The following is a 5,741-nucleotide window of genomic DNA, read 5'->3' on the forward strand; positions in this document are numbered from 1 at the left end:
AAGAGCAGGGCCTGCTGTAAGACAGCGAGAGCTGTCCGGTCAGGCCACATTTGATTTAATGCTTTGCTGTTACCATTCTGGAATTTTAAGTCATTGTATCTGAAGTTAGATTTTACAAGCCGCGCTGGTGGGACAGGAGCACGCGGTGGGCCGAGGCGGCGGGTATCACGTGAGCGTCTGCTCCTTCTTACTGTTCCGCTTGCAGGTGCATTCTGGGTCCCACGGGCACAGAACTGCCACGGGTCCCAGGATGCCTGGGGGCCCAGAGAGACTCGAGGCAAGAATGAGGCAGGTGAGCTCCAGCTCCTGGGAGGGAGGAACGGGGCGGGGCGCTCACAGACCGGAGAGGACTTGCTCTGTGAACCAGAACCTGAGTTGAATACTGAAAGAAGGGATGGTGCTCTAAATGCCAGTGTTGTTCCACCGTTGACTAAAGAACACATTAGACCCTGCCTGACCCATGTCACTTCCCTGAATCAGCCAACCACTTACCTCAAAAATGACGACGCAGGAAGAAAGGGAAAGGTGGCAACCCAAAGTCTCCTTTCCCTGCAAGTCTTTGCTTCCTCATCAGCAAACCACAGGTAGAGCAATGGGAGAACGCGTGCGCCAACACCTGAAGTGAAGCAGCTGAGCTAGTTCTGTGCAGCGTTTCCACTGTTCTGGTAAGAACCAAATCGTGTGCATGTCTGAGCTGCAATATACAAACTGTGTCTTTTCACTGCTCTGCATGCACATCTAACGCTCTTACAGCTGCATTTAAAATGGACATAGCACAACATAGAGATGAATGGTAAAATTCATGCTAATCGTCTACATTTTAAATTTTCTTTACTTAGAATGACGTTCAATAGCAAACAAAAACACCGCGACAAGTGGAAAGAATGAGGCAGAAAGTATAAAACTTTCTACTTTAAAAATGGCCTCTCTCACCTCTAACTTGCCACTTGCGCCAGTCTGCAAGCAGTCTCTCAAGGGGATTTCCTGAAAGCCTCGCTCTCCACCCTCGCAAAGCGTCCCAGCCTTTCCTGAATGTGCAGAGCCGAGTACTTGCTCCGTCCAGTGTCCTTCCCTCGTAACGTCATGATTTGCCCGTTACCTGGACCTTCTCCGGGTGGGATTGCCACTCGAAGCTTGAGCGGAGACTGCTGTCTGCTCCCAACAGGCTCCGACCAAGGCCCGTCCAGACCAGGACAACCCGGCAACCACTGGTTAGAAACACAACTTGAAGTCTGACTTGACACCAACAGTGCCTGCAGTCCAGGGCAGGGTCCACAAAGACAGGTCCCGACACCCTTCCCCTTCAGTGTCTTTTTTTTTTTAACATTTTTTATTGATTTATAATCATTTTACAATGTTGTGTCAAATTCCAGTGTTCAGCACAATTTTTCAGTCATTCATGGACATATACACACTCATTGTCACATTCTTTTCTCTGTGATTTATCATAACATTTTGTGTATATTTCCCTGTGCTATACAGTGTAATCTTGTTTATCTATTCTACAATTTTGAAATCCCAGTCTATCCCTTCCCACCCTCTATCCCCCTGGTAACCACAAGTCTGTATTCTCTGTCCATGAGTCTTTTGATTCCACATATGAGCGATCTCATATGGTATTTTTCTTTCTCTTTCTGGCTTACTTCACTTAGAATGACATTCTCTAGGAGCACCCATGTTGCTGCAAATGGCATTATGTTGTTGGTTTTTATGGCTGAGTAGTATTCCATTGTATAAATATACCACCTCTTCTTTATCCAGTCACCTGTTGATGGACATTTAGGCTGTTTCCATGTTTTGGCTATTGTAAATAGTGCTGCTATGAACATTGGGGTGCAGGTGTCATCCTGAAGTAGATTTCCTTCTGGATACAAGCCCAGGAGTGGGATTCCTGGGTCATATGGTAAGACTATTCCTAGTCTTTTGAGGAGTCTCCACACTGTTTTCCATAGTGGCTGCACCAAACTGCATTCCCACCAGCAGTGTAGGAGGGTTCCCCTTTCTCCACAGCCTCTCCAGCATTTGTCATTTGTGGATTTTTGAATGACGGCCATTCTGACTGGTGTGAGGTGATACCTCATTGTAGTTTTGATTTGCATTTCTCTGATAATTAGTGATATTGAGCATTTTTTCATGTGCTTTTTGATCATTTGTATGTCTTCCTTGGAGAATTGCTTGTTTAGGTCTTCTGCCCATTTTTGGATTGGGTTGTTTATTTTTTTCTTATTGAGTCATATGAGCTGCTTATATATTTTGGAGATCAAGCCTTTGTCGGTTTCACTTGCAAAAATTTTCTCCCATTCCGTAGGTTTTCTTCTTGTTTTACTTCTGGTTTCCTTTGCTCTGCAGAAGCTTGTAAGTTTCATTAGGTCCCATTTGTTTATTCTTGCTTTCATTTTTTCTAGGAGAAAAATTTTGAAATGTACGTCAGATAATGTTTTGCCTATGTTTTCCTCTAGGAGGTTTATTGTATCTTGTCTTATGTTTAAGTCTTTGATCCATCTTGAGTTGATCTTTGTGTATGGTGTAAGGGAGTGTTCTAGCTTCACTGTTTTACATGCTGCTGTCCAGTTTTCCCAACACCATTTGCTGAAGAGACTGTCTTTATTCCATTGTATAGTCTTGCCTCCTTTGTCGAAGATGAGTTGACCAAAGGTTTGTGGGTTCATTTCTGGGCTCTCTATTCTGTTCCATTGGTCCATTCCCCTTCAGTGTCTTGATGGCTCTGGATCATCCAGGCCTTTAAGTTCTGGCCTCTGTGGGGGAGGTTTCAGAGACATAACGTTGCTTCTCTTGGCTGCATGCCTGTAGTCAGCTGGGTAACCAAAATGATCTACTCTGCAGAGCTCCCCGTGCATGAAGCCCTGGGGAGGGAAATGCAAGAAGCAGGAGGTGCGTTTCACCTGCAGGGCTGCACGGTGGTGGGTAGAGAGCCTGGGACGTGAAGTCAGAAGCTCTCTTTCTGAGGGGAGGGTGCAGCTCAGTGGTAGAGTGTGTGCTTAATATGCACGAGGTCCTGGGTTCAATCCCCAGAATCTCCATTTAAAAATAAATAAATAAACCTAATTACCTCCCCTCCGCCCCCCCCAGAAAGAAAGAGCAAATTATTTAAACAAAAATAAAAGAAGCTCTCTCCTTGTCAGCTGCGTGTCCCTAGGCAAGCTGCCAGGGCCTGCCTGCCTCACGAGGTCGTGTGAAAGGTGCACTGGGACCATTCTACGGGAAAGTGCGTTTGAACAGTAAAAGCATGACTGAAGTTACAATACATTACATATGCAGGATTCTGGGAGACATTTTCAAGTGAAGGCTTTTTGTTACTTAACAAATCTTTATTGAGTGTCCCCCATTCCAGCCTCTGTCCCAGGAGACGGAGATACATCTGTGCGCAAACGCTTCTCAGGCAGAATCGGTCATTTGTTAGCCGAGGGTAGTAAGTGTCAAAGCCAGCAAGGGCAGAGTGTAATTGTAGATAGGACCGAGGGGCGGGCCGTCACCAAGATGACCCGGGCGAAGCGTGCTGCGCTGGGCCCGCAGCCCCTTGCACTGGGCTCTGCTTTTCCTGACGTGCTCGTCGGGGCCCAGGCCCGGAGGAGCCTTGACGCTTCCGCTCTTGCCCCTTTGAAACGTCCATGCTGCTGTGTGAGGAGCCTGGCCCAGGCTGTAGAAGAACAAGACGCCCCACGAAGAGAGACGCCCTGTGGCCAGTAGCCCCGGGGCCCAGCCACGAGGTGAGGCGGCTCGCCTGCTCCCGCCTCGGCGGAGCGGACAGACGGCCGCAGCCCCGAGCGGCCCCAGCGAGGCCAGCGGGCCGACAGGCCGAGAGAGATAACGAGTCAGTGTTCTTAAGAAGAGGCCAGAGAGCCTCGCTGAGAGGGTGGAGTGCAACCAGGAGCAGCAGAAGGAAGCGGCCATGGCCCGGGGCTCTGCGCCCCCCCTCCCAGGCTCACGTGTGAGGCCCTCACCTTGAACGGCTGCATCTGAAGGTGGGGCCTCTAAGGAAGAGACTGAGGCTACGTGAGGCCATGAGGCAGCACTGAGGAAAGGCAGGCGGGGACAGAGCAGGAGGCGGTTGACTGCAAGGCAGGAAGAGAGTTCTCCCCAGAAACCAAGCTCTGCACTTCTGCCCCCAGCACCGTGAGAAACCGGGGCCCGCTGGTGAAGCCGCCCTGTCCGTGGCATCTGGCTCTGGCAGCCCGAGCGGACCCGGACAGGAGCCACACGGCATCCGGGGAGAGCGTGGCGCGGAAGGGGCAGCTCGCGCAGAGGCCCGAAGTGCAGGCCCGCGGGAAATGAGACTGAAGGGAGGACGGAGATCAGAGGGGAGGGAGCGCGCACACCAGCGGGCTGCGGCAAAGCTTTGCCTTTTGCGGAGAGTTAAAAGCAAACACAGTCAGTGCAGTTCTGAGGGCTGGCGTGGCGTGTTTTCAAGGGCATGCATTTCTGTAATATTTGACTTTTATGTAACGGTGAGCATGTGCTGCTTCTGTAATCAGGACACTTAGACTAAAGAGTGAGCAAACAGCGCAAGCCGCGTCCTTTAGGGCCGGCACGCAGGGCGAGGGGCGCGAGGGGAGGGGGGAGACCGCAAGGCGGGGCGAGACCACAGCTGGCTGCATGTGGCGTCACGCTCTGCCTCTGCCCTGGGACTCCGAGGACCCGTCCTGTCCTCTGACTGTCCTGCTGCGGCAGTCGCACCTGGTGAGAGGCGGGGCAGGGCCAGCACAGAAGACAAAGCCCAGACTGGACTCTCGCTGGGTAGGGCCAAGGACATCTGATCTACCGCGCATTTGGCCCACTGCCCAGCTTGCGCGGGGAGGGAGCTGGACTGCTCCTTGAAGAAATGAACGAACCGGCCTGAGCAGTCTCCCTAACTTACTCTGCACCCCACCTTCCCTGTCCTCACCCCCTTCCTTGCTGGTTCAACTGAATTCCAAAGGGGATCTTTAAAACAAAAAGTGCGTGTGGTGGAGGGTTGGTGTTTGACATAATAAAGCTGTGAAACCTGCTGTGTTCAAGCCCGGCCCGTGGCTGTCTCGAGTTTAACAATGCAGTAAGTGGAGCTGAAACTTCAAGTCAGGCTGAGGCCTCACGGGCTCTCAGACGGCGCTTTACACAGAATCGTCATTTGTGCCTACGTGTGGATGGGGACCCGCAGGGTTAACCGTGCCGTGGAAAGGCTGCGTGGGTTGTGTTACCTTGCAAAAGCGCCCCTCACTCTCTCTTCTTCTCTAGTTAACAAAGTGACAGAAGGATAACCAGAGAGGCTTAGTGCAAACCTGGACGGTGAGAACTTTGAAGGACGTACACACCCAGGAAGCCACCACCACAGTCAGGACAGCTACCACCTCCGTCCCTCCCCAGGAGGTGCAGGTTTGAATTCCCAGTCTGTCCCTTCCCACGTCCTGTTCCCCCGGGCAACAATAAGTTTGTTCTCTATGTCTCTGAGTCTGTTTCTATTTTGTAGATAAGTTCATTTGTGTCCTTTTTTAGATTCCACATAGAAGCGATGTCGTACGGCACTTTTCTTTCTCCTCCTGGCTTACTTCACTTAGCGTGATGCTCTCCAGGTCCATCCATGTCGGCAAGTCCTTTTTAAATGAGCATTCTGTTTAAAGTGCAAGTGTGCTTCGCTATAACCAGCAGATGCATTTCCCGAACGGCGTGGTTAGCCTCCTTTTTTGTGAGTTTCAGAGGAGCTAACCTTGATAAATGGCAGAAAAGTCTCTTTGTGCTTCTCGAGT

At 50.7% G+C, this 5,741-nt stretch overlaps 1 non-coding gene across 1 annotated transcript; it reads left to right on the forward strand.

Moving 5' to 3' along the window:
• The first annotated feature begins 2,968 nt into the window (after positions 1-2,968).
• On the forward strand, positions 2,969-3,041 carry TRNAI-AAU (transfer RNA isoleucine (anticodon AAU)). Its single transcript has one exon. It is a non-coding gene; the product is annotated as a tRNA-Ile (tRNA).
• The last annotated feature ends 2,700 nt before the right edge of the window (positions 3,042-5,741 follow it).

Source organism: Vicugna pacos, chromosome 9 (genome assembly GCF_048564905.1).
Source record: "Vicugna pacos chromosome 9, VicPac4, whole genome shotgun sequence".
NCBI classification, from domain to species: domain Eukaryota; kingdom Metazoa; phylum Chordata; class Mammalia; order Artiodactyla; family Camelidae; genus Vicugna; species Vicugna pacos.